Raw genomic sequence first — 13,227 nt, 5'->3', positions numbered from 1 at the left:
GTGATTATGAGTCTCTGAAGGGCTGCAAGAGGAACAGAAGAACAAAACTGATGACGGAGTAGCTCAGATGCTGATCTTTTGAACCCTCACAAACTTTTTTTCTTCCAAATATCATTTATTTTTACTAATATTTGGTACTGTTTTTGATAGCACAAATTTAAACAAATATTTATTGTTTAGTGGATAGATGTTTCATTTCAGTTAAATGGTCGTACAGATCTTGTTTAATGTTTAGTCAGCAAAATTTTTTGCTTGTAGCTCAAAATTTGTGTGTTAGTGTTTACGCTAATTTCAATCGTTATCATTGTTACGACTGTTTTATCATCTGTGTACTAAGAGCATGGGGTTTGGAATATTCTGTGCTTGTCTGATTGATATGAATTTGAGCAAAGTGCTACCACTCTAAAGTTAATCTTATCTGTTATGTTATTCCAGCTATCCATTTCAATACTTTAATTTGTTTGAGGGCTGGAATAGCTGAGATAAGGAATGCCCTTTTTGATTTTACATTTGAGGAAAAACCATATTTATTTATTTTTCCCTTTAATTTGCTTCCTCACAACTTTCAGTCGCGAAAACAAAAGGCCTGCAAAATGATTCAAAAGAAACAAGTTTCCCACTTGTGATTTCTTGATTTTTGATTGAAGCACTTTCAATTCCTAAAATGATTTTAACTAAAATAGTTTTTATCAAATGAAATTTGAATCTAAAAGGGAGGCTTGGTTCATCAATATGATATTTTTAAGTGTTCTGTTTTCTCTGTTCATATCCATGTAGCCAAATGAATAAGTTTGTCTTCTCAGACCTTGTTAATTCCTATTCATGTTGCAGGAAGTGTCTGACATTCTTGCAAAAGTATCAAAACTTTGGGAGCACACCAAGGGTGTGGAGAACAATGTTCGCCAGGTTGAATTGACTCCATGCAGGTTAGGAGAATACTTCCTGGGGAGATTGTTAAAGACTGTGGAAGGAATTAACTCACTGTTAATTGTTGGTGTCCTTTGGATCTATAATGATAAAGATGCTGAGCACAATGATGCAATCATATCTTTGTTCTAGAAGTTTCTCAGTGCGTGAATGTGTTGTTCATTGTGTGTGCGCATGTCGGTTTATCTATGGAGTTTCTTCTCTCAGTAATGCATTATTACATCAAAGAGAGTGATAACTTGAGTCGTACTGCGATGGTCAAATCTGGATTGTTATTGCATTTTATCACAGATTTAGGTAGATCTAAAAATGAATATCTTAATTTTTCTGTGAGGGCTGCTTTTCTCTTTTGGTAAAAAAATCATTTTTAATGATGCTTTTAGGTCACACAGTGGCTGACTGGTGGCAAACTACTGGTTGAGATGTAAATTTTTGAACATCAGTTTACTACTGAATGCTTTCTAGTCACTAGTGTACAAGCATGTCCTAATCGTGAATCTAGATTACATAAATTTTCTCTCTTAAGTGGTTATATATTTGTTGTCTATTAGGATTAGATTATTGCCTGCATATTGAAGCTCATTCTTCAACACCTATTTATTGTTACCAAGAAGGAACTTCATTTCCTGTTTTGGTTCAATGTTAAATTTATTTTTGTTAGCACCATCATTCTTGAGTGTTCTGGTATGAAAAGCTTATTCTTCTATGAGTTTTGTTATAACTGAAGTCTGTGTGGTAGGCTGAGAATGGTTCCATAAGCTCTGAGATAAAAGCCCTCCAAGAGAAGTCAATGGACATGGGTCTGAAATTGAATAGTTGGAAGTTATGGACTGAACTATCAATCAGACGTATAATGTTGTCTTACTGTTTGAGATCAATAATGAAGTTTTTTATATTAGAAGACTACTAGATAACCAAACCTAAAGGTTCTCATTTGGTTACAAAATAAAAAATGGTATAATTTTATTATGATGTAGAGTGCAAAATGATTATTACGGAAATTGTGGCATATTTTATTCTTATAGAATGAGTGTTTGGTTAATAAAATAAAAAATTATTACATAAATTATTACAATGAGAAAATAATTGTAACCGGGTTGGTCGGTCGCTGAGACCGCTGGCATGTACCGGTGGACTATCGGCAGGTCGCCGGATCGACACGAGCACTTTACAATAAAAATATTCCACTTTGAGGAATAGTTTTTATGCCATAACACCCGATATGTAGTATTTCCTTAGTCTAAAGTAAAACCGCAATCGCTGTGATTTATGAAGATTTGTAATACATAAGATCCTGCTGTATATAATTTTTATTAAACTTATTTCTGCCAATTGGGTACATCTTAAAGATGGTGCTCTAGTGTCAAAAGCAATTTCTCATGTCAGTTTTGTTTCGTAGGCTTTCAGCAAATCAGAAAAACTTACAATAATGTGTTTGGTGTGTCAATAATTAGGCATGAAAATTCTGTTGGTCAACTAACTCCTGTGTATGGTTGCCCTTTTTCCCATGTCACACTCATTGTTAATTGATCTTGATGGATATACACTGCCATCTTCTTTTAGCTTGGTTTATTATTTGTTTACTTCATCTGCTTCTTTAACCTTTTTATAAAATGGTTTGACCATTTGAGGTTTTTTGCTTTTGATTGATGGAATTCTGTGGGACATCTTACAATTCCTCTATTTAAGTTTGTGCAAACAAGTGAAGTTTGGCATATGCATCTTTGATCAGCAATTTTTTTAGGTCACATCCTGAACACATTTCTTTGACAAGTTTATTAGATAATTGTAAATTAAATACTCATCCTCATCCTATGTTATGCAAGGTGTATGTGACTGTTAACATCCATTTCTATACTGTGATTGGTTAATGTGATGATTGATATTATTCTTAGTCTAAAAATAATTGTTGACCATTTCGCCACACAACTATCACAAAGAAAATAATCGCATAGCTAGTTTGAATTAGTCAACTGCTCTATATTTCTTGATAATCGTTCTTTTCCCTGGTATGCTTAACTTCATGATCATTTGGCTTTTACATTTTTGACATACCTTGTATGTTCCTGTTTTTGTTCCTTATGATAAATTGTTCTACAGGCTGCCGTATCAAAATTGACAAAATTTGTTGAAGACATTATTGTTCTGCCAGGAATAGTTGATATAATTGTTGATGAAGAGGTTCTGTCATCATCCCCCATATTCAATTTGATTGGTGTATTTATGTGTTCATCATGAATACATTTTATTTACCCGGAAGAGTACTATGCTTGTCTGAATTTTGAAATGTGTTTTTAAAAATCTCAAGACCATATTTATTTTGCTTTTAACTCTCATTGATAATATCTATTTGTGAATGTTAAGTCGTGAGTGAGGTAGCATATTTTTGGAAAAGAGCACATTAAGATTATTAATTTTTTTTGGAATAAAATATTTGCTTTACTTGATATATTTTTGAATATGGTATATCTCGTATAATCAAATTTTCAAGAAATATCTTTCTGATGTCAACATGATTATGAGTTACATCTTTCAACATTTGCCTTATGCTGCCTATTGTAAGTCCGAACATAAGCAGGCAGTTTTGTTGGTTGATAAGAAGTCATGACAGCTAGCCAGTGTTTTGAATGAATTCCTATAATTTAATGAGATTAGCTAACTGGCACTCTTTCTTTTAAAGAGAATTAATACTTAATATTTTGCTCTTCTGAAAAGGGGCCAGTGCATTACTCTTTTAATTGCCCTATAGGAAAAAAACACTTTGCTTTTGCTATTTACTGTCTTTCCAGGTCAATGAAGAGTACTTAAAGACTCTAGAGTCACTAAGCAAACAGTTGAAATTTCCTGAAGTTGATTCCAAGGTTAAACCATCAAAAGCTCTAAAAGATGTTCAGTCAGAACTGGAAAGGCTTCGGCAACAGGCAGTCTCAAAGGTTTTGAACTAGATGAAATAATGCTTGTGTATTGTTTTCATTCCTATTTTCATTTGCTATAGGATTTATTATGTGGAAACTTTTTGGATTTTGAACTTTTCACATCTGCAAATGTCAACTTTGTACTAGTTAGGAACATTTTTACAAGGGTTGCTTGTTCTTGACTTTTTTCTATTCTGTTTGAGGATAATATTGGATTGCTGGCTGTTCTAAGTCAATGTGAGGAACATCAAATTAAGTAAAGTATTTTTGGGTGTGAAATACCTTCAAGTTCAATTTTTGACATGATTGGAATTTATTTTGAAATGATAATCTGTTTGATTGCCAAATGAGACATTTGGTCACTCGCTATGGTCACTGATGGAACCCTCTTGTACCAGTGATGTGCGTATTTTTTATTAATGGAGATAACAGGTGCTTTTAAATGTATATTTTTTGAACAAGTCATACTTGTTGAGTCAAAAATCAGTTTCTCGCAAATTTACGTGTTTTATTGATTCTTGTTGCATAGTACCCAGGGCTTGCAATTTTGTTTCATTCTTTCCATTCAGATATATTTTTTGTGGTGTGTCTACTTGGAATAATTCACAAACGACATAATAGGCATGTGATTAGTTATGATTATACATTTTTCTTGATTTTCAGAACCACTAATGGTGAAACTTTCTTTCAAAAGGTATTTGAGTTCATTGTGCAAAAAATACATGCCTTGAGAAATTTAAAAACAAGCGTCCAGATCCTGCAGCACAGTATTCTTCTTAAGTATAAGTAAGATTTCTTTCCACATATTGATTCCATTCCATATCTGTTTTGATTTATCTTTTGTATAGTGTTGATTTAATTTGATTGTCATGTTGCGTATCTGGTTTTGCCTAGTGCTTAGTATTATCAAATTATGTATGCCCTTCATCATAAGCTTCTGGTGATCTTATTGATATATGTTTGTATTTTAAGAAATAGAATTCATGCTGCACCACATACGAGATTTCACAGTATTTTCTGCATATGTTTCCTGATTCTACTCTTGTCTCATAGTTGTAACATTTTTCTTTTTAACAAAAAGCAATTCTGTAAAGGACCATCAGTTCATCAGAAATGTGATGTGCCTTAGTTATTTGAGATGCCAGGATATTTTCTTGAGTCCTTGTAGCATAGCTACATGCGTCCAATAAACTTTTCATAAAGTGCATAGTTGTGTTTGGAAACCAGTAAGCTTCTCCAGTTTTTTGCTGATCACTTTGATGTTAGATATTAACACAATGCGCGATGGTTGTCCTTTCCATATTATTGTCATGTTGGCAATATAATAGTTGCAGCTAGTTTGCTGCTTACTCTTTTTACAAGAATTTCTTGATTGTATTAAATCTTTTTTACGTACATTGATATTGCAGGTGCTTGATTATTTTTCTTAAAGAACATGGTAGGGAGATATATAATGAGGTTAAGGCAACATATATTGATACAATGAGCAAGGTAAATGTTCTTGAAACTCTGTTACATTCTTCCTTTATAAATAAAAGATGGGAAGTGAAGCTTGGCCATAATCATCAGAAATTAGCCCAGTTAGTTTGGTCAAACTTTATTTTGTTTAGTATCTGTATTATTTTCATCATGTGTGCTTTTCTACGAAACCCTCCATTTTTACATAGTTCATTTCAAGTCCTATGGTATTTTGAAACTAGATACTTCTACAAATTGTTCTTGCTTTGTCTTATCGTTTATAACAGCACATCTTTTTGGCACTTTCAACTTTCCTTCTTTTTCACACCAGATCTTAAGTGCTCATTTTCACGCATACATACAAGCAATGGGGAAATTACAGCTGGATATAGCAACAGCAAGTGATTTGATTGGAGTCGAGGCCAGGAGCACAGGACTCTCCTTAAGTAGAGAACCTTTGAAGAATGGTTCAGCTGTTTTTGCATTGGGTGATAGGATTAATATTCTAAAGGTGTTTTTCTACGTAGACTCTCTGATAAAGATCTTTTTTCCACCTTTTGGTGCATTTTAATATTTTGATCCAGAGTTATGAATATGCATAATGCATATAAACGTGAACAAGTACTTATGTTTCTTGCACTTTAAAAATTTTAATTTTCCTTACAAGAGCAAAGCTTGCTAGTCTTCCCACAAGGCAATAGAATGAACATTTCCCTTTGCTATCTTTGCATCCTCATTTCTGGAATATGAGTGCATTAAAGGCATGTCTAAGTTCTAGAATTTGTAGGATGGGCTTGGGGTCCAGGGGTTTTGTTTGGGGGAAGAAGGGAATTAGTTAATCAATCCATGGGCCTTATTTAATGATTGATTTTCAGGATGCTCTCTTCCGTAATCTTTTCATGCTGGTTATGCATTGTTACATGGCCCTCTTAAGTAGTTACTGTGCCCATTTGATCACTATGCTTGTCTTGATGCTCATATTCTCATAACAGCAAAGTATAGTTGAACATCAGGCAATTTCATGTCATATGACCACATATGAAATTCTAAAATTTTGTTTTACGCTGTTAGGAAATTGATCAGCCGGCATTGATCCCACATACAGCTGAAGTGAATTCTCAAAGATATCCATATGAAGTTTTGTTTAGGAGCCTGCACAAACTTCTGATAGATACTGCTGCTTCTGAGTAATGATGCATTTTGTTAGTGAATTTTATTGAAGAGGTCTTTGAGTGCTTGACTAACAATTTTTTTTGTTGCACTGCAGATATCTTTTTTGTGATGATTTCTTTGGAGAAGAATCTATATTCTATGAAATCTTTGCAGGTATCTGGCACTCATTTATGTTCTCTGGCCTTAGAATGACTTTACATGAGAAATTATATAGTCGGCCTCTTTTAAAAGTCCATATTAAAAGTTAATTGTGTGTATAAAAAGCATATTGTGAATTATGGAACAAGAAAATAACCTTGATGGTTCTTTATTTTCTTTTCAGGACCATTTGCTGTTCTTGATGAACATTTCAATGTGGTACTTCCAAATTGTTATGACGCCATTGGTTTGATGCTTATGATACGCATAGTTCATCAGCATCAGGTTGAGTCAGTTTCTTTTTGCGTTGGTCAACACTTAAACAGGAATATGTCTGATATATGTTATGCAAGTCTACAAGCTTAAAGATAAAGGAAGCAAAAAGGCCAAGGTTCATTGTTGCTGAACTGGATCTGCACAATATGGATTTGATAAAAATTTCAATTTTTTGTGCACAGATGGTCATGTTCAGGCGGCAAATTCCATGCTTGGATTCATACCTCGACAAGGTGTGACACACGTTTGACTTATGAAATGACTTGAGAAGTTCTTAGTGGTAGCCCATCACCATGGTTACTTATTCAATAAGTTATTTTTAAAAGACTACTTAGCTTTATGATTATTCATCTTTTTCGATGAGTTTTGATTCCTTTTGTTGCTTTCACAACATAATTTGTCTTTGCATCTAACTCCCTTCAACTTTACTTAATCAAAAATCTACAGGTCAAATTTTCTTTGTGGTCTCGTTTCAAATTGGTATTTGATATGCATCTCAACAGTCTACGAAATGCCAATGTAAGTACATTATGGGTAGATGATGTCCATCCTCACTATGTAATGCGCGCTATGCTGAATTCATAGCATCCCTTGTGCACCCTCAACGTTGAACATGGAGATGGTCAGGTAGATGGGTACAATCTCTCATCTTTATTATTCTCTGTTAGTATATGAAGAGACTACCTACATATTGAGTTTGTTACCTGTCACTAAAAATAGATTCAGTTGGTTTAAACCCTTTATCATGATTTCTCTGTGATTTCTACCATTGCAGCTTGATCTGAACTTTGAAAGATTAGAAATGGCAATTGACGACCTGCTCATTAAGCTCGCCAAAACTTTCACAAAAGCCAAAGTTGCAAAACCGCATTCCTGATAAACAACTATGATCTGATAGTTGCTGTACTGATGGTTAGGGGCTCGTGTCTTTTTCTCAATCTGTACATCTTCACCTTTTGTACTCCTTTGCTTTTGTTAAAGTTTGTTTGAAACTTGTTGAAGAATGTACCTGGAGGTGGAAGAACAATGATATACTTTGGGAAACTGCTAGAAAGCAACATTTTGACATATTTGCCGTGAAAGTATTTGCACCATTTAGTGCAAAAACGCTTTCTGTTCATGTATTTTTATACTTGATGAATACATGGATTGGTGAACCATATTTGATAAATAAATGCAGGGAAGAAATGCTGCTTGAGCATTTTCAACGATCTGATCAAATTTCTGAATTCATGTGGCGGTATGTTTAGCTAAAACCTAATTCTTATATGACCATGTCATTCATCATAGATAAGTCAAGTACTTGATGTGCATATTATTTTATCAGCTGGAGAATCAAGCTTCGGTGCGGAGAAGCCTTCGGCCACTGATCTTGAACCGCTGGTGAGGGATTTTTTGAGCAGACGGGAAGCTGCTATAGAGCTAATGAACAAGGACGTCATCACATTTTTCAGCAACTGTTTGCGCGGCGGGAGGAATATTATGAGCATGGCTTCCATAAAGCTGCACGTTTATTATGGAAGGCTCAGAGAGTGTGCTAGGAGAATGGAAGGCTCCTTTGATTGCAGGGATCCGTTGCCAGTATTTCGCTTATCTTATAAAGATAAATATTTTAAGATGGTTTAGGTATTATTCTTGTTTTTTTAAATAGCACTCATAAGGAAAAAAATGGCAAATAGATACCTTTTTCTGTTTTTCCTTTTTTTGTTTTTTCTCCTTTAAGTGGGCATTGGATGTTGTTTCTCTGATTTGAGTATATTGCCGATCAATTTAGTTGATCTTTGTTTCTACTAATGTTTGCTTTGGTAACAAATGGCAGAGAATTAGTTGATATGTATGTATCTGAGATAAAAAGTGAGGTATGGTTTGATTCATTTGCATTTGAGCTGTGGAAACAGACTGTTGTGGAAAGGAGGTTCTGTTTGATGGGTGTGTATCCTTTTTCAAATGAAATCATATTTGCATGTTTAACCTCGCAGGGAGTGGTCATTTGTTGTGATCATGGTAGAGTTATAAAAAGTGTTTGTGGTTTAGGGTTTTGGTGGGACTGTATATCAAGCAATGTGTTTGTTGAGAACTCGAAGGTTTGGCTTGGTTTTCTAAAGCTCATGAATAACTCATTTATAATTTTATAGTGAGGTTGGTTTTATAGGAATATGCAAAGAAACACGTTTATCATTAACAAAGCCTATTTATAAAAAAATCAATACTAAAAATTGTTTTATAATTTTATTAATAAGCTCAAAAATATAAAGCATTTTTCAACTGTTTATAGTAATATCAGTGATGGTCATATATGAGATCATTAATATTAATGTGTTACAAAAAAATATTACATGCCCTTTTAGTATGTACAATTAAGATAAGATCAGTTTATAATTTTTATTATAAAAAAGTTTAATATTATTTTAAAAACAATAGATTGAGTTTTTTAAACCTGAGCTCGGCTCAGGTTTAATCAAAATTAACTCGAGCTCAGCTCGAACTCGATTAAAATAGTAGTAAGCTAAACTTGGACACGACCCAACTTGGCTTGTTTACAGCCCTAGGTTTTGGGTCAGATTTGGAGTTTGCCAATCCATACTAAACAACCCTGTTCAATCTAATCCCAGCTTGGTCAAAATATACTATTTTTATGTAATGACCAAAAGTTATATAATGACAACAATCTAATCAATACAAAAGTCTTTGGTCATCAAGGGGCTAATCCTTAACTTTAGAAAAATAAATCTTCCCATGACTAATATCTCATACTATTGAAAATAAGCATTTGATAAATAAGCATAAAAGAAAAGAAAAAAGAAAAGTCTAAATCCTTCTAAAAAGAGTTGTTGGTGTTAGTGCAAAAGCACTTTAATTGGTATGATTTGACACCAAATCAAGGTGACGTGGCATAAATGATGACATGTGAAGCATGGTGACGTGGCAAGGAGTTTTAGATTAGAGGCAAATATGTTGTGAGATCTTTGGTGGAGTTATTTTCGGTATGTATTACAACTTGAAGGTAAGATGATATTAAGACTATAGTTAGAAAAGATGTGATTGGAGACTAAATATGGATGGAGCTTAATTGAAGAAATACCTATCATGGTATGATTTGAAAAACCTTAATAAATATGATTGAAGATTATTAAAGATATGATTGGAGACATGCCCCTCATGATGGTATGATTGGCATGATTGATTGAAGATCTATTCTTGGGAAGATTTGAAGGCCAAACTTGGGTGAATTGAAGATCAAGTTTGGATAGTTTTCATGAAGACAGCACAAAGTCGTAGCGCCCTTGCGAGGGATTGTGTGGTGAGGCGAGGGAGGAAGGCTAGTTCTGGTAGTCGGGATATGGAGATTTGACTGCATCGAGTCGAACTAAGCATAACTATGAGCTTGTTGGGTCTTGAGGTCACTTTCGCAATGGAACCATAACTCAGTTAAATCAGTAATCAGGGGCCATGTTGCAAGTTCAGTTACAACAAGAATTGCAATAGCTAATTTTGGAAGGTTTTAAAGTTAGTAGCCGCGAAGATTCTAAAAGAGGTATGTGCTATTTTTGAGACGTTGAGGCATCTATATAAGTTACCTTGCTCTGAGATTGGGTGTAACACTTGAGGAAGAGAGTGTGTGGGCACTAGACAATCTAGAGAGGGTAGTGATCTTTATTTGTGAGTGTGAGTGATAAAGTGTTTGTACTCATGTATTTTCACCTCTTTTATTGGATTGTTTATCTCCAGACTTGGCCCACTAGATGTAGGCAAGTGGACACTATGCCCGGGTTATCAATTTCGTGTGCCTTCTTTTTATTTGGTTTTGTGTGAGATTTCCTTGAGTGCATGAGTGTTCTCTAAAAACCACAAACCACACCCGGCGGAACTAATAGTTGGCTTGCTCATCGATCTATGAAAAACCATTGCTTGAGCTGTGATATATTTCTTTCTAGCTCCTTCTTCAACCTTTGAAGTCTTGGAGAAGATTGGCTCTTCTTGCTCTTACCCCAGTAGCCTGATTATCCCCCCCTCCCCCAATTAAAAAAAAAATATTCAACCATAATTATTCTCAAACACTCATTAATCTACTCACCTCATTGGTCGTAGGTGCTCCAGCAGGCCCTGATGTGCTTGATGCCCTTCTATTCCTCTTCTTACCACGCCATGCATGAATTATTATGTCACTATAATAACCAAATCTAGAACACAATACCCACTAAGATCAAATAAAAATTACAAACCTGTGATGAGTGAAACCTCTTGTTTAGTCCCTTACCACCATATAGTCTGCGGTCATTGTGAAACCCTTTTACATTGACCTTGTCTTTGTTGAATCCTACCTTTTCACCTACCTCTTTTCTCCTAAGTATTGGTCTCTTTCCCTTGTTTTTCATGGATAGACTTTGGTGGGTTTATAGGTTGTTGGTCATTCCTATGCCGCGATCCTTGCTTTGTGTAGGGTGTAGTATATGCTTGTATGTCTCCAAAAAGGTGGACACCCTATAGCACTCATCTACATAATTCTCAAGGTTGTCCTGGTTCGAAAAAATGGTTGAAATAGCATGGCAACATGGCACCCGAGTGAGCTGCCATTTTACGTAGTGTGCTTGTTTTGTCGGTCATGTCTACTATGAATTGGCCACTAGGTTACGTGACTTGGTATTGGCTACCACTTGACCATGTTGATCTACATGACCAACTTAATGCTTTGCTTTCTCTAATTTTTTTATGATCATTGGACAGAGCACTGTTTAACATTTTGTCATTGCATCTCTCTTTTTTTGAATCCTTATCATCAATCTTGTTCTAATTGCTTCATTTAAACTAATTACCCCTTTGTTTCTAGCTTCTAGGATGGCAATGTTGAAACATTGACTTAAATTATTCAACAACATGTCACATCTAAATTGAGGTTTGAAGTGTGACCTAGTCCAGTGATGAGGGTCTATGTTTTTCATGTATTCACAAGCTTCAGGAGACATCACACTAAGGGTCTCTAATTCCTTGTTGAAGGTAGGAATATAGGAAACCCTAGCACACTTCCACATTTGATCTTTAAGAGTCCTGCCCCTAAAATTTTTTCTAAAGTTTGTGTGTATGTGTTTAACACAAAATCTATGCTCTCTATTGGGAAACAGCTCCTTTATAGCACATACTAAGCCCTATGGTTCATTAGTAAGGTTTTGACACATACACAGAACAAATAAAAAAACACAAGGGCAAAAAACAACACTACATTAGCAATGCACTAGCTGTTAAATCATTAAAAACCCATATAAAGCAACCATACCTTCTGGCTATTAGTCATGAAAGCCCAATTGTGGTTGTTATTAATCTCCAGATCTTGTACCAGCAGCTCTAAGAACCAGGTTCAGTCCTCTATGTTCTCCCTTTCGACCTTGGGCCATGCCATGGGATAGATGCAATCATTTACATCTATTCCCACAACAGAGAGAAGCTGGCCTCCATAGAATCCTTTGAGGAAGCAACCATCTAAAGATTTGATCTGCTGCAGCTAACTTTGAAACCTGCCTTCAATGGAGCCAAACACACATACAAACATGAAAATATGGTTGCATTGCACTTGAACTTGATAGTTGATCCTGGGTGTAATCTTAGCAGCTCAAGACCGTAGTCATACAACCTTCTTATTTGATTATTCTCATCACCATCTATCAATTTGTATTATGCTAGAAAGGAGATAACTTTAAGTTGTATATATAAAATTTACCATCTATCAAGTTGTATAAATAATTGTAACATAAATTTTATCTTCTTTCAATACCGTTTGCTCTCCAAGCCTTGAGGGTACTAATATTAACCTCCTCATTGGTCCTAACTGCTTAAATAATCCCATGAATAGACTAGTTAGGATCTGCCCTAAATTATTCCAAATACTTCTTTGCAATCCATTGGGCATTCACATGCCTTATCCTATGCTGTCTGGCACATTCATGGGTGAGGATTCCTGACATGATTTAAACTGTATCCTTGTCCTTAATCATTGGAGAAACCCACAAATAAAATGGACATCCTTTCTCCTATGCTGCCTTGCACTTTTTGCTTTGCTTGGTCTGAAATTCATTTCCACCATGTGTTTTATACCATAATTCCTCACATCCTTTCTGAACTGCTTGAAGTCTTTAAACTTCATACCAACTTTAAATTGTGGGTCTTTCATATCAAACTCCTTAACAAACTCTGCATATTTAGGTCTACTTACAGCCACAACTTCCTCATTTGTTGAAGAACAGGAATGCAGTTCTTCTGAAGCCCCATACTCACTCTCATAGTCATCCCATATCTTGCACGCTCTTCTACAATATTGCCCACTGATCCAGCACCCAACCCAGTACCA

General features: G+C 35.0%; 1 pseudogene; it reads left to right on the top strand.

Annotated features, from left to right (window-relative positions):
• Nucleotides 1-8,524, top strand: part of LOC120271725 — a 35,261-nt pseudogene extending 26,737 nt beyond the window's left edge.
• The last annotated feature ends 4,703 nt before the right edge of the window (nt 8,525-13,227 follow it).

The sequence above is a fragment of the Dioscorea cayenensis genome, chromosome 11 (assembly GCF_009730915.1).
Source record: "Dioscorea cayenensis subsp. rotundata cultivar TDr96_F1 chromosome 11, TDr96_F1_v2_PseudoChromosome.rev07_lg8_w22 25.fasta, whole genome shotgun sequence".
NCBI lineage: Eukaryota > Viridiplantae > Streptophyta > Magnoliopsida > Dioscoreales > Dioscoreaceae > Dioscorea > Dioscorea cayenensis.
Note: the sequence above shows the minus strand (reverse complement) of the source record. Positions and strands in the feature narration are given on the sequence as shown.